The 22,065-nt window shown below is 48.3% G+C and overlaps 1 protein-coding gene across 1 annotated transcript in view; it reads left to right on the forward strand.

Moving 5' to 3' along the window:
• CFAP69 (cilia and flagella associated protein 69) overlaps positions 1 to 22,065 on the forward strand; it is a 1,486,345-nt gene that overhangs the window by 185,549 nt on the left and 1,278,731 nt on the right. The window lies entirely within an intron of this gene.

A 22,065-nucleotide genomic window follows, 5' to 3' on the forward strand; every position in this document is an offset into this window, starting at 1 on the left:
CACTATGGGTACATGCAGACAATGTGAAGACTTATGTGCTGGATGGCCGACTACTCCTACTGTCGCAGATGTCCATTGATCCTTTCAAGTGTATCTGCCTGTGTCTCGTAACGAGGGATCCAGACGCCTCTTTCCTCCTGGGCTTGGCATCTCGTCAGGTTCGGCTTGGTCACGTGAGGTGGGACCGTGTTTGAGGCAGAATTCTGCACAATTAATATTGTTTTTCCACTGAGTGCCTGATTTAATTGCAGGTGCGACTTTGATGTTGGTGCACGGCGTGCGAGGTTGCAACATCGTGCCCTTGATGGTCTGCTTTTGGAATGTGGGTTTGCAACATTACGACCTTGGCTGTCTGCTTTCGCCAGGCTCATTCTGCAGGATCAGCAACCTGACTCTTGTTTTGTTAATGTCCACGGGAGCTCTTGCTTGCGGCCTACTTAGGCCTGGTGTATAGGTGGAACCGTTTGGTACACAGGCGCTTTAGGTTATAGTCTCATACTGTCTTATGACCAGTATCGTGTCTTCGTTATAATTCTCATTATGGCACCTAGGTTTAGAGGAAGCGTAAGCAAGCTCTTTAGATGAGTTCATGGTGCGTCTTGCGTTTCTGCATTTTGAGAGCCTATGTGGAAAATAATAAAGATGCACGTCCGTGAGTATGTCTGTCGCCTACGTCATAGCACTGAGTATTTTCTTCGTGTAGATTGGTGCGGGAGTGTGTATGTTGGCACAGGTGTGCTATCCGTTGGCTAGGTCGTCATGGCATCTCTAACGACGTATAGTTTTAGTCCAGTTGATCCATGCCGCAGGCATCGGCATGGGCAGGGCGGGCTGCTGGGCAGGCAGATGGACACATCCTTATGTTCCTGTACCAGGGTATCTGGTCGTCTGGTAGATGGGCAAACTCTTCTCGTGGCGGGTGCTTGGGCCGTGTACCTTTAGGCCAGGCGCGAGAGGGGGAAGATTGGAGCCTGTTTTTCCATTTTCCCACTTCAGTCCCCCCTCTGGTCGACTTGTCGACCACAAACATATCCTTTTCGTTATCTCCTCTTACTCTCCACACTTTAGTTATTCCTCCTAAATGTCCATAATGGTTAACATGATCTTCAAATGACCAATACATATATTCACAGGTTCCTCCAGGAGTACAGTATACCCATTTCCCTATGTAACTCCTGGGGTTTCTTGGGTTCTCGACCTTCACCGATGGTGGGTCCAGGTCGTTGGTGATGATCTGGTTGTGCAATTTCTCTCTCTCTTGTATTATTATGCCTGTGTGTTGGCCGTCATCTGCTGGCATCAGTGGGTGCATACCGACCATTTCAAGCAACTCGTCAGTGGTGCGTGCCTTCCGGGCTTTCCAAAATCTTATTATGATCAGTGTAGCTCCAGCCAAAATAATACAACCAACTATAATTGTCAGTCCATCTGACAGCCAAGATGGCATCCATGACCATAATAGCGAAAACCAGCTCTCATCCTTTTTCACACCTTTACTTTCATCCACCATTTTGGAGTGCAACTGGGCCAATTGTGAAACTGCTTCTGTCAGTGTACCGTTGTCAGCATCGTTGGCAGGAATGAATGTGCAGCATGATTGTCCTATCTTTGCGCAAACTCCTCCTTCCATGGCAGTGAGGAGGTCCAATACATATCTGTTCTGCAGTGCTACCATCCTTATTGCTCGCAGCTCCTCTATTATCGCGTTGAATCCGTTTACTGTAGAATTGATGGTCATCATAAGTTCCCATCTAGTTATCTGGAGCCATTTTGCGTTTGCGTAAGCCTGTAGTCCCGGATGGATTATTGAGGAGAAGAACATTGCTGCTCTGCTGAATAGTCTGTGTTCTGGCGGGATTGAAGTCAGTGCCGTTTCCGACCTTCCCCATAGGTAATTTCCTGTCAGAGGTTCTCCTTGTCTTTTCCGTCTATTTAGGACAGTATCATTGCCGCTGGTCCTGTTCCCTGGCTCCTCCTGAGGTGGTGCAGATCTCTTATTTCTCTTGTCCCCTTCATCCATCTTGGGAAAGTTCGCCACATTCACATGCTTCTGGGGTACCACTAGTGATGGTACATTGACATGCACCATCGTACATACACCATTCCACAGAGGGGACAGTGTGTGATATGCCTTTTCTCCACAGGCCCAGTAATGGTCCATTATCACTGCTGTTCCTGCCCCCCCCCTCAGGTAACTCCATCACGCTTCCACAATTGGTGTTGTATCCTACGTCCACCCCTCCTTTATGTTGGTAGCATACTTTAGGCGCAGTCAGCGGCAGTATTGTTATCGGATCTTCGTCCGTTTCTATCCATGTGAGCATAGGCACGTATTTGATCCAAGTCGTCCAACATCTGTGGTTGTGTGCATCGATAGTTGAAATAGTTTCTTTTGTTACCATGTTGCTGCCAACCACTCCTATCTCCCATTTCTTGTCCAAGTATACTTTCCCCGTTATCATCACCAGTGGCCTCTCACAGCATCCTAGTTTACCAGGAACTTCAGTGGCGTACCAATCACATGATAAATACTGCAGTGTTACTTTCTTTGTTTCTCCTTTTGCAGGACCACTTGTTATGTATCTGAATGCTTCAGCATGTAAACTGCTCTTGTGGTAACTCAAATAAGTCTTGAGGAAGTTGTTTTCGTATGGGTATGAGTCTCGTGTTTTCCACGTCATATGCACCACTGTCCCTTGAAATCTTCCTTTCGTTTGGAACAGTGCCAAGTATATTATGCATCGTGCTGTTTTTTCGTCTATTTCTGTGGCAACAAATGTTCGAGAAGCGCTCATGGCGTATGGTATTAATGAGCAAACGTAGCAGCTGTCTTCTGTTGTCTGCTTACCAATGCGGGTCATGTGTTGATACCATATGTTGTTTGAGACGTGTGCTGAATCTTGTATATAATTGTCAATACCTTTATTATCTGAGTATGTGCTGCGTTGGACTCTATTTTGCTTGTGCGCAATTTTACTAATATCACCTGACGTAACACCTGTTGCAGCTGGGGATGGGGGTGTGTTAGGTTTGGGTACAGCAACAATATTGATAGCACAGCTGTACTGCCATACAGAGGCAGCTACGAACCCGGTGATTACCAAAATCCCTATTACTTTTATTACATAGGCTAATTTCACCGCCATTTTGCTCTTACCTTGCTGCAGTCCGGCAGCGTATTCTTGCGACGTTACAGTTGCCCGCCTGAAAATTCTCAATATGCTGGTTATTAAATGTTAGTTGTTGTTTTTTAAGCTCTCCCTATCAAATAGTCATTCAGTGCCCAGGCGAAGAGCTGTTCCCACGCTACTCTAAGCGATCTATCTCTTAGGGCAGGCAAGTATGGGTGGAGGTGGGGCATCGAATATTCTATGGCCAAAAGGAACGCTGTGTAGTAGACACGTACCCTTTTCCTTTTCAGGTACGTTGGCCTTTTTATTTCATATACAAATTGGTGTGACAATTCTTCTGGGTAATTATCGTCTGAGGGTACCATCTACTCCTGGGCAGTGAATTTGTTAGTTATCTACTTTATTAGCAATAGAATAATATGCGGTTCCTGCATGTGCCAGAGAAAAGAAAAGAGAGCATTCATGTGTTTACATGTGTATTTGTGCAAGACAATGTCCTTCAGTTCAGTTACTACTGTAATGGGGACAGGGGTCAGTGGATGGTGGGCAGGGGGTTTTTGGGTTCAACTGGTGGGCGTGGCTTTTACTCTTGAGCGTGTGATCATGGGGTGGGCTGTATGGGGATCACCCCTTTCTTCTTCAGTTATTGTCTCTGGGGAGTGACAAGGTATGGGAATACTTGGGCCGCTGGCTGTGGTAGAACTTTCTTCTTCCGTTGTCGATGTTGTTGCTGTTCTCTCAATGGACCTGTCGATGGCGCTGGGGCGGGTCTGTTGTCTGTAGATCTTTACGTCGTGTAGGTGGTTCCAGGCACGCTTGTCCTGTAGTTTTACTGCTCTTGTTGATACCTCCTCTACCAGATGGGGACCAGTAAAGCGTGGGCTATTCCATTTCCTATTGAAGTTGCGAAGTAGTACGTGTTCACCTTTAGCAATCTTACACAGTCCTTCCTTTTCCAGTTCTTTATCCGCGTCTTCTTGTTGGCTTCTATTAGACCCGCCCCGTGTGCGCTCGAGGTGTTGAGACACAAACACTACACTAGTAATCAAAGAAGACACATATTGGTACATTTCATCACCCAGAACACTTGCAGTGCTTTCGTGGTCGGTAAATGCTCTTGACGTTGGCGTTAGGGGAAGGCGCATTTGACGTCCAGTAACCACCTCATGGGGAGTGAGGTGGTGGTCGGACCCTGGCCTATTACTTAGCTCAAATAAAGCTAATGGAAGACAATATAACCAACTCCTCTTTGTTGTTTGCTGTATCTTTGCAATTGCCTCCTTCAATAGGCCATTCAGGCGTTCACATACACCGTTGGCCTGTGGGTAGTATGCACATGCAAATTTATGTTGAATGTTCAGCAGTGATGTAATGTGCTGAAACATCTCGTTTGCGAAATGTGGGCCATTGTCTGACCTTAACACCTCGCACACTCCCCACCTGGGGAAGACCTCTCTCACTAGGAACTTGGCTGCTCTAAATGCATCTGGGTGTGAACAGGGCCCTGCCTCAATCCACCTAGAGAATGGGCATACTACTACAATCATATACCTATTTCCTTGACATATATTGATCATATCAGCATAGTCAATATGGAGATGCCGGAAAGGTCCCTCTGGCCGGGGTATAGTACCTCTTATCACCTTTAGAGTGTGGCCGGCCGTAAACTGTTGACATGTGAGACAATTACTGATAAAATTCGACACATGCGAATTTAACTCGGGGCAGAACCAGTCTTCCCTAATTCGTGCTGCAATTACTTCCTTGCCTGTGTGGGCTGGATAATGTAGTTGGTTCAGGGCGGTGTTCAAAAGTGCCAATGGTATTACAACCTTTCCAGTGCCACCCTGGCGCCATAGTGCGTCGGTTGGTGACATTGTACACCCTCTTTTTACCCATATTTCTTTTTCGGCCATTGGTGCAGCCGCTTGTAACTCCATAATCTGTGTGGCTGGGAGATGGGTGTACCCTTCTCTTATCAACATCTCCTTAGCCATTCCCCTCCCTCTCCCTCTCTGTGACTCTGGGGGGTTCCATATCTCACCAAAGTATGCAGCATACTTCGCATGTGCGTCCGCTGCTGCGTTTCCCTTCGAGACGTGGTCCTCACCATTGGTGTGTGCGGTGCATTTCACTAAAGCTAATTCTTGGGGGTCATTAATTACTTCAATTAGTTCAGCCAATAAGAGGGCATGTTGCACTGGAGTGCCATCAGCTCTCCTAAACCCTCTTCTTCTCCATTTCGACAACCCTGAGTGGACAGTGGATGTAACATATGCGCTGTCGGAATATGTGGTCACCCGTTTGTCAAAGCTTTCCTTCAACGCCAAGATCAGTGCGACCAGTTCAGCTGCTTGAGCGGAGTAATGCTGTGGTAATTGTACACATTTCACTGCCACACACACCGGTACCTCCATCATTTTCACCACTGCAGCCCCAGTTCTCCTCACACCATCCCTCTGATCGATAGTTGATGACCCATCAATAAATAAGAGCTCACCCCCCTCTAGTGCGTTTTCCTCAACTTTTCTAGTACATGAGTACATTTCAGTTATTTGTGTACAGTCATGGGCATAATCTCCCTCCTCAATTACTTCTGCTAGGAACCTTGCAGGGTTGACCGTGCTACATCTAACAATTGATAGTTCAGCTCTGGATAGAATGATCTCATAACCTGATGCTCTTTGCGTGGTTAGGGTGGATTTAGGTTTATTTAATATCGCAAAAAGTGCATGTTCCACAAATAGTGTAGTCGGGCACCCCATGGTGATTGCTGATGCTTTTTCCACCGCAAAAGCAGCTGCGGCGAGAACTTGTTCGCAGGGGAAGTGGCCTAACATTACAGGATGTAAGTGGCCACTGTAAAATGCTACGGGTTTGTAGCCCATGCTTGTTTTTTGAGCCAACACTGCTTTCATTACTGCTGAGTCGCAATGTGAAAATATAAAAAATTGCCGCTCATAGTCTGGGGATGCCAGTACCGGAGCAGTTGATATCGCATCTTTTAATTCATCAAAAGCTTCTTTCATTTCCATCGTCCACCCCAGTTTTTTCTCCCCTTTATTAGCTTCCCGTAACGCCTCAAGCAGGGGTCCTATGTATGAACTGTAATCAAATACCCAAGCTCTACAGTAGTTGCAGAGCCCCAGGAACTGCTGCAGTTCCCTTACAGTTTGTGGCATTGGAGTGGTCGAAATAGCTTGTGCTCTTTGTGGTGCGATCTTTCTTCCATGTTGGGATATAAGCTGACCAATGTAAAGTACCTGTTCTTGACAGTACTGTATCTTTTCCATGTCTACCTTGTAACCTTTGTCAGCCAATATTGTCAACATTTTTAAGGAGTCCTCTCTGCATGTTTTTTCGTTTTTACTGCAAATTATTATGTCATCCACATACTGCAACACCGTGCTTTCTACTTCAATGTTACCCAAATCCATCTGTATCACTCTGTTGAAAATTGAAGGTGATTCACAATACCCTTGTGGTAATCTGGTGTGCTTCCACTTAGCGTTTCTGTAAGTGAAGCTCGTCAGATCTTGTGAGTCTGGGTGTAATGGTATTGTGAAAAAAGCATTTTTAAGGTCGATCACTGTAAATCGTGATGCTTCTGCTGGAATGCCACACAATATTGTGGCCGGGTTTGCAGCTACGGGATATTCCGCTTCTACTATGTTGTTCAAGGGCCTGAGATCCTGTATAAAGCGCCAAGACCCCCCTTTAGCCTTGCGCACTGGGTACACAGCCGTATTACATGGTGATTCTGAGGGGGCCAATATACCATTATTTATAAGGGCCATTATGGTTTCATATATGCCCTCATCTGCCTCTTTTGATAGTGGGTACTGTTTTACTCTGGGGAGTATTGCACCTTTTTTCAATTTTATTTTTACTCCCCCTATACTTTTTATGCAGCCCACGTCATAGGGGCCAGTAGTCCACAATGATTTGGGTACCTTTGACATATCGTCCTTAAAGAAAGGGACCGGGGTGCATGCGGGTGCCTCAAGTGCCATTGCAATTTTCTGTGCTACTTGTTTGTAGGCCACTCTTAGCCATATTTCCACACTCATCATAAACACCATTTCACCTTCCTCCTTTTCATCTGAAAACAGCTCCTCATCTGACACCTGGGTGAGCCTACATCCCTCTGCTAATGCTATCACTGCCCTCCACGCTCTTCCTTCTCTGTCTTGGGCATGTACAGCAATATAATCAGCTGTTGCAATAATGCTCTCAATATCCATAGAAACCACCTTCCCTTCTGGTTCATTAACAGGTGTTTCTGGTCTGAACAGATAGGCTGCTGGCCTTCTCCATATTTTCCCTTCTATCCCTGGCATCCATGCAATCGCCATGTCCGTTCCATACTGGAAGAGTTCACCATCTACTGGCTCCGCCCTAATCGCTGTCTGTCCACAGTATGCCTGCATAATTTGTCGTGCTGTGAGCATGTTAATCCCCGGAGTAGAGCAAATTATGCCGTCCTCAGTAAAGGAGATCGTCATATTCAACCTATTCATTATATCTCTCCCCAGTATATTTACTGGTGAGGCACTATAATATAAAAGTGGAACTGACAGATCGTAATCTCCAATAGATAAGGGAATGTTATCAGTAAAGGGAACCAACCCTCTAGCCCCAGAGAATCCTTGGGTGTTCATGGTCTCGCCTGACATCTTAAATTTTCCTTGCCTTATGCAAGACCGGGTCGCCCCGGTGTCAACAAGGAATGATAATTTTTTGTCACCTATCGTTACCTCTATGCGTGGTTCCTCCGCACTATTAGGTGTTACTGACAGGATGGGACACACCAAGGCCGTCTGTGGGCTGTCCTATTGGGGGTACAACGACTGGCCATTTCCGGTATAAGGGTTGTGTCCCAAAACCGTCACCCTACCCAGTTGTGTTTGTGGTATTTGTGGTTGTTGTGTCATCGCTGTGGCAGTGTTTGGGGCTGTTGTTGTGTTAATTGTTGTTGTTGTTGTTCATTTCCTTGTGGCAACATTTGCTGTTGTGGTATGCCCTGCTGTACCTGTGCGGGCCGTGGTTGTCCCTGATCACTCCATGATGGTGTTCCTGGTCTAACTCTACACGTGCGTGACATGTGCCCCAATAGTCCACAGCTCCAACACACCGGTGGTTCCCTATTCTGCCATGGAAAGCTCCCTGTGTTGTCCTGGTATACTGGTTGCCCTGTGGGGTAGGAATTTCTAAATCCTCCCACCTGCGGTTGGGTACCATACCCGTACCCTCTCCCTCTCATAATTCCTCCTCTCCCCCGGTTATAATTGTAATATCCAGCTCCTTGCATTGGGTATCCTCCTCCCATGTTGGGCGTGTATGGTTGGAGTGGCGGCACCTGTTGTGTTGTAGTCTGTGAAGGTGGTATTTGGGAGGAATCTTGTGCAGCCACTACTTGTGTGGGGCTTTGGGTCATTGTTGTAGGTGTAGTTATTAGTGCCCCTTCCATTGTGTATTTAGTAAGCTTTTTCTGTATTAATTTAGCCTTTTCCGTTTTCCTGTCCTCTTCCTTTTGTTTCATTTTTCCTTGCCATGTCCTACAATGATGCACTATAGTCAGTTGTATTTCGGGCCATGGTTTTGCTTCCATTCCCACTACTTTCTTTAGTTGTTTCTGAACTCCTTCTGGGAGCCCTTGTACCAGTATATGGTAAAATATTGCTGGTGTTTTATCCCATTGCTCTCTAGTTTCCATGCGCCACTTCTCTTGGATTTCCTGGATATAATCAACAGGATCTTCGTTCTCATGCATCTTGCGGGATGTAATTGCTCCTATATCTGATGTGTCTGGGTACTGTACCCTCAATGCCTGCCATAGTGCATGTCTGCAGTTTGCGAACGGTGCCCCATCGTGCGATGTATTTGTTATTGTTACCCCATGAAATCCCGCTCTCTTCCATATGTCATCCGCTCTATCCCCTAATATTGATATTAAAAGGCCCTTTACATCTCCTACTGCCAGCATCTGTCCTGCGGTGTGTTTTTCCATTTCATATATCCATTTATCCGCACCTCCACTTAATGATGGGAGCCTACATTTTATATTTTCTTTATCGGTATGCTTCCAAGGAACATACTGTGGTCTAACCCCACCTCTCTCCAAAAGTGGCATTCAATTATGTCTTGTTTCACCCTTTGTGTTCCATAATATTGAGTCCTCACACCCTTCCTCCTCTTCCCTTTCTTCCACATTTTCACTTTCGTTTGTATTTCCCCTGCTCATACCTCTTTCTTTTCCCCTTCTTCCATCTTTCTCTGTATTTAATGTGGGCATTTGTATACCTCTTTCCTGCCTGCGACTAGGGAGGTCTCTAAGCCGCCATGTATAGGGTGTCCGTTCGTCGGTGAAGGGCGCTAGTTTTATTTTGCGTAACGAACGTGAGGTGGTTGAGCATGTAGGGTGCGATGGGGGAGGGCGTGATGGGGATGATGGGGATGGGGATGTTGCGTCCTCATATGCCTGTCTTTTCTCTATTCCTTTCTTTCCCTCCTCACTTCTCTCCATCTCATCCTTTCTCCTACTGATCCATGGTGAGTCTATGTTGGTCCGGGTGATGTATAGTTTATCTAAGCTTTCCCTTTCACTGTTTCTCCCTTCATTTTCCACTCCCTCTTCCTCACTACAAAAGCTATTCATAAACGGCACCCCCCACTCGGTCTTTTTCCCCTTGATCGTTACTGTTTGTAAATCTATTAGGTCCAGTTCTCCTCTTTCTCCTTTATCAACCGCTCCCTTTTGTGCTGATGTTGTTGCTACTTCTGTGTCATCATATACATCCCCCCATATTCCACTCTCCCTTCCCCTATCTCCTCTTTCTCCTTCATACCTTTCCTCCATCTCCTTACTATTTTCCTCCCTTTTCCTTTTCAATTCCTCCATCACTTCACTTCTCATCTGTTCTAATATTCTTTCATCCTCTTTCTTCCTTTCCCATTTCGCCCTTTCTTTTTCTACTATACTCTCCATCACCCTCCCTTCTTCGTATTTCTTAGTTGATTCTGATAGTAACCTCCTCCTCCATATTGCCATTTCTTTTTCTTTTTCTTCTTCTTCCCTTTTCTTTTCCCGCAGTATTACTCTTGATACCCTTTCAGCTGCTGCTTTTACCCTGTCAGCTTCTCTCCTTTGCTCCTCAGTTCGTTCCCTTATTTTTTCCAATTCGTTCTTACCTTCTTTCCTTTTCCTCGCTCTCTCTCTCTCCTCCCTCTCAAGCTGCTTGATCAATTCATTCTGTTCATCCCTTAATTTTGCAATCGTTCCTCCAAAATCTCTTTTTGTCTTAACAGCTCTTCCCCCCTCAATTCACTCTCCCTGGCATTATCCTCGTCTGTTTTCTTTACTACCTCCTTCTCTTCTCCTGTTAATGAACCTCGTAATTTTAATAATATCTGTGCAGCTACCCATTCATCATTTCCTATTTCCCCATTCTGGTCTTCTCCAGTCCTCCCCTCCCCTGCTGGCATTTTCCTATGAGCCACATATGGTGGAGGGCTGTATGCCGGGTTCGAGTATCCCTCAGCCGCCCTTAACTGTCCTCTTTCTATTTCTCCCAATTCTCTTAAAGGGTACAACCCCCCTCCCTCTGTTTTTACTCCCGTTACTAGGGGTATATCATTGCTCGGTTCCTTTTTTATTTCATCTGCTTTATTATTCTTTTCTCCTCCCTCACCTCTGTTTCCCGTGGTCTTTGGGTCCTCATACCCCTGTTTCCCATCCTCTCCTTCCTCCTTAATCTCTGTTTCTTCTGGTATTTCCCCCATAGTGAATATTCCATTTGGTCCTGGTCGGGACCCCTGGAACATCCTCCATAAGTTAAACACCTCCACGTGGTTTGCCAACTTCTTTCCTTTATATGTATTGTGCAGATGATTTAATAGTGAATGTTGGGCATATGGATCGAAGCTACCGTTAGGCGGCCACGGTGTTAGCATTTTGTTATCTGTCCCCTGGGTCCATTCTATGCTATACTTAATCAGTTTCTCCCTATGGGGTGGCAGTGTTGTGCATATGTATTGTAGTGGCGTGGTGAGGGTGTTCCCCCACCCTCCCGATCCTGTTCCGTATGACATAGTAGCGCTCCACTCGCTACCCTTCCCTAATCTGGTATCAGTTTATCCAACTAGTAGTTTACAATATACAGCCTTATATCGTTACCTGGCCCCATAAGTTTGGGGACTTACGATAGTCCGCTTAAGGAAAATTATAAAAATATAGTAGTTTACATTTGTAGATTTTCCTCTGCCTTTCTTCCTTTATACAACACCCTTACGGCCCCCTGCGGCCGAGGCGTACGTAGCCCCCTGCGGCTGCGTACCCCTTATTACGTTCTTATACAGTCGTCCTGTTTTCACGTGCTCCTCCCCCTTCTACACTTGCCGTGGCCGGCGTTCTCTGTGCGCAGCCACGTTCCCCGTTTCGCCTTTCCTCGATCAACTCGTTTACCGTTTATCTCCGTTTCCACTCCCTTACCACAGTTCTCTTCCCCACCACTCTCAAAAACGAAGATGCCTCGCGCTTGCGATATCCTATGAAAACCCTACTGGTGACGTCACCGATCACGTAGAGCTACTGGTAAGTTCTTCATATACTCTTTAAATCCGAAATACACCTGCAATCTACCCCCGTTAACCCCACAGCTGTCTTCCTGTCACTCCTGGAACAAGGTAATCAAATCAACAATATAATCGGACTGCGCACGCTGCGTCGCCTCGCGTGTGATACGCCCCTCGACAGGAGGGCTTAACCAGCCAATTATCTTCCGTATTGGGCAACTAACTAGCTACCGCCTACAGGGAAACGTCATCTACCTATCGAGTGTCTTGCTCGAACAATAGGGATCCTCATCTACTCATTGATCAATAAATGCCAAATCGTAGGAAACCACACACACACACACCCTTGCACTTAGTCGCGGCCTAGGCCAATCAGTGTCTACGAGCGGCCGCACGTGATGTTTTCGCGCTCCGCCCCCTTCTCTCGCGTTACGTAGCCAACTGCTCTCACGCTTGTTCAACTATCATTCATTCTATTTCTAACACTAAACTGTCAAACCTTCGCCGTTCACCTGTGCAACACCTCCCGCCTCCCGTATTTAATTCCTCCCCCCTCCCTCACAATTTCACATTGTTTGTTGTGCGTGGCATGCTCACCAAGTTCTCTTGATGCGGGGCCGCTCGACTGCGTGCACCCCTCCAAGCGGCTCGCCACCTCCCCTCGTCTGGACCACGTCTGGACACTCGCCAACCGCGGGCGGGATACTTCTCAACCGGCTCCCGAGGGCCAATATCCGGATTGCGCTGTCCGGTCTTCTCGCAGTTCCGCGACGGTCCTGTAGTCCTCAGAAGGGGGCGACGGGAGAGGGGGCCGCGCCGCCGGGCCTCCTCGCAACTGGAGTGCTTGGAAGAGGTAAAAAAAATAAATAAAAATGCCGATCTTAAACAGATCTCAGCAGTGCCTCCAACTTGTCGGGGGGAAATTCTGCCAGGGTCGGCCGGGCCGTCCGCAGACCTCCGAGCAGGGAGGCCCCAACTCCTCCCGTATATCCCAAAAGAGATAGAGTATGAGACACACACAAGAAGCAAGGTGACTCTGCTGTTTATTAAACACAAACGGCAGGGATGGGTCAAGGATCATACGCGTCTGACCTGACACACACACAATCGTGGGGCTCGCAGGCCCTTTTTACTGTAGTATGACGCGCTACTTGCGTCACTTTAGAAAGTTAACAAAAACCTATCGCCACTCTTAATTGGTTGCTCGAGTGGTAGGGTTAGTATAGCATACGTATAGAGAATAATATGAGTGGACGAGGGTTAGTCAGGTGATATATCTGGGTTGTCCCTACAATTAGATACATGAGAATTGTTACATGAAGACTCCTAATGATTGGTTAATGTTACTGGCGTCAGTGATAAGAGCCCCATGTTCTGATTGGTGCGCCCGTGAGCTTCCCAGCCTGGGACCATCGCTGTTCCCAGCTCTCGGTGTACCTGCAATTTGCAACAATGTTTCACTATGGGTACATGCAGACAATGTGAAGACTTATTCATGAGCTGGATGGCCGACTACTCCTACTGTCGCAGATGTCCATTGATCCTTTCAAGTGTATCTGCCTGTGTCTCGTAACGAGGGATCCAGACGCCTCTTTCCTCCTGGGCTTGGCATCTCGTCAGGTTCGGCTTGGTCACGTGAGGTGGGACCGTGTTTGAGGCAGAATTCTGCACAATTAATATTGTTTTTCCACTGTGTGCCTGATTTAATTGCAGGTGCGACTTTGATGTTGGTGCACGGCGTGCGAGGTTGCAACATTGTGCCCTTGATGGTCTGCTTTTGGAATGTGGGTTTGCAACATTACGACCTTGGCTGTCTGCTTTCGCCAGGCTCATTCTGCAGGATCAGCAACCTGACTCTTGTTTTGTTAATGTCCACGGGAGCTCTTGCTTGCGGCCTACTTAGGCCTGGTGTATAGGTGGAACCGTTTGGTACACAGGCGCTTTAGGTTATAGTCTCATACTGTCTTATGACCAGTATCGTGTCTTCGTTATAATTCTCATTATGGCACCTAGGTTTAGAGGAAGCGTAAGCAAGCTCTTTAGATGAGTTCATGGTGCGTCTTGCCTTTCTGCATTTTGAGAGCCTATGTGGAAAATAATAAAGATGCACGTCCGTGAGTATGTCTGTCGCCTACGTCATAGCACTGAGTATATTCTTCGTGTAGATTGGTGTGGGAGTGTCCAGTGTGTATGTTGGCACAGGTGTGCTATCCGTTGGCTAGGTCGTCATGGCATCTCTAACGACGTATAGTTTTAGTCCAGATGATCCATGCCGCAGGCATCGGCATGGGCAGGGCGGGCTGCTGGGCAGGCAGATGGACACATCCTTATGTTCCTGTACCAGGGTATCTGGTCGTCTGGTAGATGGGCAAACTCTTCTCGTGGCGGGTGCTTGGGCCGTGTACCTTTAGGCCAGGCGCGAGAGGGGGAAGATGGGAGCCTGTTTTTCCATTTTCCCACTTCACCTTATTAGTATGAAACATATGCATTGAGGTATTCTACTGCATGCCAATTGATTGGCTATATATTTGCATGTGGATGATTTGAAACTTTTTGTTAAACACACACAGGAAAGCCTTGATATTATTCTGTTACATGTAAGTCAATATGGGGCATTCTCCGGTTTAAAGATGAAGCTATATCCGAGATTTGTTCCTCTTTTAGCATCAGCCAGGGGACTTGTGTAGGTTATATGCTTCATATGGCAACACATAAAGCCATACAATATTTGGGGTCTGAAGTTACTTCTAATCTCTTTGCCTTTTAGATATAATTTGGGAGTTGATGTACCTAACCTAAAGTCCCAAATTGACAGGCGGAAATCTTTCCTCCTTTCCTTAATTGGAAGAATTTCCCTAGTTAAGATGGTTGTCTTACTCAAATATTTATATATGTTTATAAACGCACCATTCATTTTGCCTAAAGCTTCTTCACCAAACTATGGGGTCCCCTCTTAAAGTAAACTCTGGGTGGAAAGCGTGTGAGAATTGGATGGACGATTTTGACTGTGAATTTGGAATTGGGTGGTTTGGCCAAGACTGACAGGCTTACTTCCTCCTTTATTACTGGTTCTCTCCCTGGCCTGGCCGACCACATGTTAGTATTGAAAGAATAGGTGATATAAATGTGTTTGGCACTACATGTAATGGCTGAAACAGGCTAGCTGCCACGGGAGACTGGATTCTCACTTTTTTTCCCAATCTAATACCGGTAGGGTATATGGCCAGCATGGATATTACTTTTGCAAGGATTTTGATTAACATGATGGAGCAGCTGCACTTGTATACATTGGGCACTTTTTTCCTGACAATCATTTAATGTCCCTGGAATGGTTCAAAATATTAGTTGGGGGGGAGTGGGAGTGGACATCGGCCCTTGACATTTTTGTTTACTATGAGATACAATGTTTTGTAATGGTCTGTTTCCCAAATTTCCAACTCAACTGCCTATGTTTGCCTCTGTACATGGCATGATGGAAGCACAAGGCGAGGAAAGACTGGTATCGGCCCTCTACTCTAAAATCATTTGGGAAGATGTGCATTCATTAGAGCGTTCTAAGCAAGATGGGAAAGGGATTTTCAAGAATGCAATGAGCATTTATTTTAAATGTGTCCATCATAGTATAAGACTGCATACTCAGCGTTCTACTGGATGCTGTTATTTTAATAACCATGTTTTTCTTCTTTTCGCTTGGCAATGTCTGGCTGTTGCTATGTTTTGGCATGAGGTGTTTGAAACTGTTTGTAAAATGCTAGATAGATTTTGAGATTTCCCCTTATCCTTTAATTGGACTTTTAGGTCTTGCTGAGTAAATTACAAGTCAATCTAGTAGGCTTATAGGTTTATTGCTTTTACTGGCTTGGCCATGTGTTGTCAGAGCATGGATGTGCCTGCCCACCCTACCGTCACCGCTCCCCAGTTTTGCTGAGGTGTGGCCAGTTGCCATGATGGGGTGCAGGCTTTTCTAGAAATATTCATCATGGTTGCAGAACCACTTTACATTTTGAGTTGCAGGACTACTGTCTCTGATAATGGCGATGACAAGTCTTCCATACGTGCCGGGACAGCTCATTTTTAACTCCTTGGTGCTTTCATGCTTTGGTTGAAGCTATGTACAAGAAACCATATATATGTACATTTTCACTTATCTGGATTGATTGCTGCAATTACTTAATTTCTCTTATCAGCACTATTGATGCAAGCTCCTGGTTTTGATACATTTGGCAGGGACATAAATGAGGATTTGCATTATATGACGGTCTTTGTGTTCAGGAAGTAAATCCTATTGCCAATGGGGTAATTTTTAGGCGAGGTCCAATATATTTTAATTTAAGAGCCAATATCATTTTATGATCCATACTTCTGTCCACATAGTAATTGATTGGGAGGGAGGGGGGAAATGTTTCCCATGAAGTTCGTTTTCAGATAAGGTATTGATTGAGCTTGTACCCCCTCCTGTGATGGTACTACTGATCTGAAAATATCAGTAGAGAGTAGGCTTTAATGTGTCGATTGTTTGATATACTTATTGTAAAGTGTATTTTTATTCTGTTTCATCAGGAATATCTGCCTGATTTTGAGTAGTGAAAGTGGCGGGTCCTCCTCTTTTCTGCAATGCTGGTTATGGATAAGTGTTGTCACTGCTCTGTTCGCAGGTCAATATAATGTTCATCAGGGACGCCTTTTCACCAAAATGCAAGGGGTAGTGGAAGTGACATCACAGTGCCACGCCCCCAAGAGTGACATCTCAGGAAGTGATGTCATTTGACCACGACCCCACGTGACATTACAGGAAGTGGCCTCATAAAGCATTATCTCTCAGTACACTAAGAAAAATATGGTTATGATATCAGTGTATTGTGACATTTCATACAATAATGGGTCATCATATGTAGCAGTGTCAAGGTCCATGTTGCCACAGGAAGTGTATGAACCCAAATTCCCTCTTTATGCAGATCCGCCCTGTTATTGCAACAGGACTACAGAGCGAAATCACATTCTGGGGGGACAAGGGCTAAAAGGCGGGCATAGTGATAGGGGAAAGCCAGGATAAAATAATTGAAAGTATGAACTCTGGCTTTGTACACCCAATCAAAGAATACCAGTCAAGAAATAAAGATCTCACAAAATGAACATAAATCTCCGACTGGTGAATTGTGCAATCATCATCATCATCTATGTGGGATGGCTCAGGTGAGCTATCAGTTCAGAGTAGACACTGCAGACAGTAACAATCGATAACTCAAGGGACCTACGGGCTCTGTCTGTGGCTTAGAAGGGGTCCTGGGAAGTAGAATCATGTTAGACAATGACACTAATGAGAACTCGATGCCCTGTTATATGGATGTAAATGCGAGACCACCACCGTCATCACAAATACAGGATCAGACTGAGGCCAGTACACATGCGCACAATCCGGGAGCCACTGTACAAAATCATTGTTCGTAACTTACACATCGCTTCAGATCTTGCAACAAAACATATTCTACCGCGTTTTCTGCACTCGCAATTCCTCTCTGCTCTCGTATTTTTACCTTTTCATGTGATGCTCATATTACCCGTGTGCCGTTTGACTTATCTGTGCAACCACGGGACCACAGCTGCCCACTTAAGGGGCAAGCAGAGAATTATTACAAAATATATCAAGTCAATGATTCACCTGCGCATGTGCACTTTGTTCTTTCCCGGTCTCCAGGTGTGGGGAAATGAAGCGACAACAAAACAAGGCCCTAACTTTCCCGAAGAAGCCCAATGGAACCCCCAGAGAGCTGGACCTGGCACTTTGTCCTGATCACAGCTCTGGGAGAATCGAAGGAAATCTCGGAGGGGCAGTGTTTCTAGGAACTCAATGTCCCACCATGAGATGGTGTCTTGCACCAAAACAGGAGAATGTTGCTCCTTCCTGTTCCTAAACCCGTGCCAGATATCGGGGGCCTTCCAAGACTTTGGGGGACACGGGAGGAGAAGGGGACTCTTACCACTGGACTTGCTCAAGTTTTCCAACTTCACCCAGTCACCAACTAAACACAGGGCTGTCCTGAAATGATCAGGACGCGGCCTACAGCCTAGCCCCTGTGATGGGTGACCCTCCTGCGTGTATTGCCCCTTTAAGGGGATGTGTCCCTCCCACGTGTATTGCCCCTTTAAGGCCCAAGCTAATAAAAGGAGCCCCTGCAGGCACGTGAGACAGAACGGCTGCAGACTCCGTGGAAGGTTGGTCTGAGTCCGTGTCTCATTGATGATGTAGGCCGCAGGCCTACATGTGGGAGGTACAGGCCTGCAGGCCCTGGTGCCATGGGACCCTCGTGCCAGGACGGTGGCCGAGGTCCGCATGGTCAGGATCCTGGCAGGCTGTGGCGCTGATGTCCCCTAGTGCCACGGGGCCTGCCGGATGGACATGGCAGGCCCCAAACTCCCACAGGCGCTGGGCCTGTTTGGTGCTGTGAGGAAGCAGCACCCCGGGGGCGCCTGCCGGATGGACATGGCAGGCGACCCCCAACAGCCCCCCACAGCCCTTCCAGCGGAATCGTGTGAGTTATGAGTCACCGGTTCCTTAAAATGGCAGCAACAGTATTTAGGATTCCACAGTCCGGAGGTCCATAAGCGATGCAGCTGCCTGTCATGTGATAACCTACAGTGAATGTTAGCTGGGTCCACCAGGCTACAGCAGTGCCAGGCTTCTAGGCTCTAAAAGTCTAAACCCTTGTGAAGGCACTTAAAGATGGAAAAAAAGTGGAGATGGAAAGATGGAGAGAGGAGGGACAGACATCTCGGAGTCTAGGGATGAGAGAAAGAGGAGATGAAGAGGAGAGGGGAGTAGAGGGAGATAACATGAAGGAGAGAGGAATTAGTGGTGTGATAAAAGTAGGTACAGGAGATAACGGTAGGGACGGGACCGTTGATGAGAAAAAAAACTGTGACGGTTGAGAGAGAAGAGGAAAGGAAGGAGAAAACATTAAAGGAAGGGGGAGTTCAAGGGGAAAGGAGCAGAGGCAGGGAACGAGAGAGGCTAAAGGCGGTGAATCGAAAGAAGGAACAAGGGAACAAGAGAGAAAAGCAAGAGAATCTCTCTCTCTCTCTCTCTCTCTCTCTCTCTCTCTATCTCTCTATCTCTCTCTCTCTCCCCCACCAGGGGGTACCGCGGCTGCAGGCGATGACGGATAACAACTGTTGGGGGTCTGTCCTTGGCCCCCCCAGGCGTGCCCGTGAGCCCCCAACCCAACAGAGCTCAGACGCACACGTCCGTTAGGTTCGGGCTCCCCGGTCACTCTGCGGTTCCGGGAACGCCCCGTTTATTTAAGCCGCACGCGGCGAAGTGCAACGTCACGCCGCCGCGTGCGCAGCCCTTACGGGGCAATGCCACACTCCTCCTTTTTCAGGAGGACACACAATTACTTTATTAGATAAACACAACATATCACACATCAAACAACTTGCCCATCCTGGACCCAGGCCTCTTTAATGTCAGCCCCCTCACCCCGGATGACTCTCCAACTGTCCCAACACATACTCACTGAGGTAAGCGGGTTTCCCTCGCCCAGTCCTCTGGGGGTACCTCCCGCTCACCTCCGGCACCGACAGTCCGTCAACAGTAGCCTCCCGACACGGAGAGCCCGGGGCACTGAGAGGGGGGGGGGGCATCTTCCTCGGGGATCTCGGCAACACCAGGGTCCAGAGGGGGTTCAGTTCTCGAGTCCCCCAGCTTCTTGAAGAAGCTGACGTTGCGGGTGACAGCCGTCCGCCCATCGGAGGCCGTCACCATTGACCCCTTCACAGCGACCACATCCAGGGGCGCCGGTTCATAAGGCAGTGACAACTTCCTGTGAGGATGGCGGTTCCGGATGAGCACCTCATCCCCGGGTTCCAGCCGCTGGGGCCGCAGGCCCCGTCGCACGTTCTCTTGGCTGATCCTGGCCAGTCGGTCGGCCTCCACCTGCTGGTCGTTGATAACCCCAGGCTCTCTCTCCTGTACCTCCGGCAGTAGACCCCGGGGGCATCGCCGGAACAGCACTTCCGCCGGGGCGACACCAGTGGAGGCATGTGGGGTGGTGCGATACACTCGCAGGAATTGATACAAGGCCCGTTGGAGGGGCTGGCCTTGTCCTTGCGCAATCCGAAATGTCTTGTTTAGTGTTCGCATCAGCCTTTCTGCATCGCCGTTGGCCCTCGGCCACAGCGGGGATATCTTTCGATGTTGGACTCCACAGCTGGCCAGGAACTCTGAGAAGCGTTTGCTTTGAAATGGCGACCCATTGTCCGAGCACAGTGTCAGGGGAAACCCATGGGTTGCAAAGATCTTTTCCACGCCGACCACCACATGCTCGAATGCCACCGATTCCACGAACTCCACCTCGGGGTACCGGGAGTACTCATCGACTATGGCCAGAAAATGGGTGCCCACGGACGTGGACCCAAAATCGGCATGTACGACCTCCCAGGGCCTGGTCCCCCTAGGCATTGCCTCGATAGCCGGTTCCCTCTGCACCGGGGAGGCGGCCTGGCACCATATATAGGCCGCCACAAAGTCATCGACCCTTCTCTCTAGCTCCGGGAACCAGACCTTCATCCGCAGCCTCGCCTTCGTCTTGGCAGCACCCTGATGTCCGTGATGGGCCAAAGCGATCACCTCACCCACTTTGGAGTGGGGGACCACTATGCGATCCCCCGGAGCAGGAGCCCCGACTCAGAGAAGGACAGCTCATCTTTCACCTTCCATAGCTGTTCAAGGGCGGTCTTCGCCTCATGGGTCCGCCCTGCGAGCGCTTCCAGGACGAGCTTCCAAGACCCGCTCTGCATCGACTACTTCAGTATCTGGAAGCACCCATCCTCGGCTGCCGCGGCCTCCAGCTCCGACAGGGGCAGTGCATTTGGTGTTGCTCCCTCCACCACCATCCTGACATGGTCGTCCGCTTCTTCTGCACAGGTGTCTCCTGCCACTCCCCCACGCACTCCGGGATGCCGGGAAAGGAAGTCCGCTGCATTGTTGGCCCCTGGCCGGTATACCAGCGTGACCCCGTATTCCAGCAATGCGAGCATCCATCTTTCAATTCTGGCCGGGGGCTTAGATGACGAGCCCGCCAGAATCGGGAGCAGGGGTTTATGATCAGTCACCACCGTCACCGGACGTCCCAGCACATATAGGCGAAAATGACGGCATCCCCACAAGACCGCCAGGGCCTCCCTCTCGATCTGGGAGTATCGCTGCTCCGTTTCCGAGACCGCCTTACTGGCGTATGCAATGGGCCGGAGGTTTCCTTCACGGTCCACCTGGGTCAGGACCGCCCCCAGGCCAAACGGACTGGCGTCGACCACGATCTCCGAGGGTAGCGCCGGGTCGAAGAACGCCATGGTGTCCTCCGCTGTTAGGGCACCTTTGATGTCCTCGAACGCCGACTGTTCCAGTGGACCCCAGTGCCAGGCAGTATCTTTCTTGGTCAGAGCTCTGAGCGGCTCAGACCTCGAGGCCAGGTTTTGGATAAACCGACCACAGTAGGTCACCATGCCCAGAAAACTCCTCACTTCTGACACGGATTCCGGGGGCTGTGCACTCTTAATGTCCTGAACCTTCCGTGGGTCGGGTGACACCCCACCCTCCTTGAACACGAACCCAAAGAATTCTATTGATGGGCGCAGGAATTCGCATTTGTCCCTATGGAGGGTGAGACCCAATGATTGCAGCCTCTCGAAGGTTTTGGCCAGGCGCTTCAGATGGATCACCTCCGTGTTGGCAAACACCAAAATGTCATCACTGATGTTGAGCACCCCTTCAAGATCAGCAAGTGCACCCCGGATAATGTTCTGAAACACTTCGGCAGCCGACGAGACCCCAAAACTCAACCTCTTGTACCTGTAGAGTCCCCGGTGGGTGGTGAAAGTCGTTATATACCGGGACTCAGGATGGAGGACAACTTGATGGTACCCTGCTCTGAGGTCGAGTTTAGAGAAGAACCTGGCCCCCTGTACCTCAGCAATTATGTCATCGATGGTCGGGGTCAGGTGTCGCTCCCTTTTTATGGCCTTGTTGGGCAGCCTCATGTCTACGCAGATGCGAACGGAGTCCGGCTGTTTTGGTTTCCTGGCCACGACAATGGGGGACACCCATGGAGTTGGGCCTTCCACCTTCTCGATGATGTCCAAGGCCACCAGGTTGTCCAGTTCCTTGTCGACTTGCTCTCTCAGATGAAAAGGAACTCTCCGGTGTTTCAGGGCGATAGGTTGTACTGAGTCGTCAATGTGTAGCCGGACTGGATCACCGGTCATTCTCCCAATGCCATTGAACAGGGCTGCGTACTTGTCCAGTAGGTCGTTGATGTCTTCCAGGTATACTGAGTACGCAAAACTCACTATCCCGAGCGCCTCC

Source organism: Ambystoma mexicanum, chromosome 2q (assembly GCF_040938575.1).
Source record: "Ambystoma mexicanum isolate Mex_15411 chromosome 2q, UKY_AmexF1_1, whole genome shotgun sequence".
NCBI lineage: Eukaryota > Metazoa > Chordata > Amphibia > Caudata > Ambystomatidae > Ambystoma > Ambystoma mexicanum.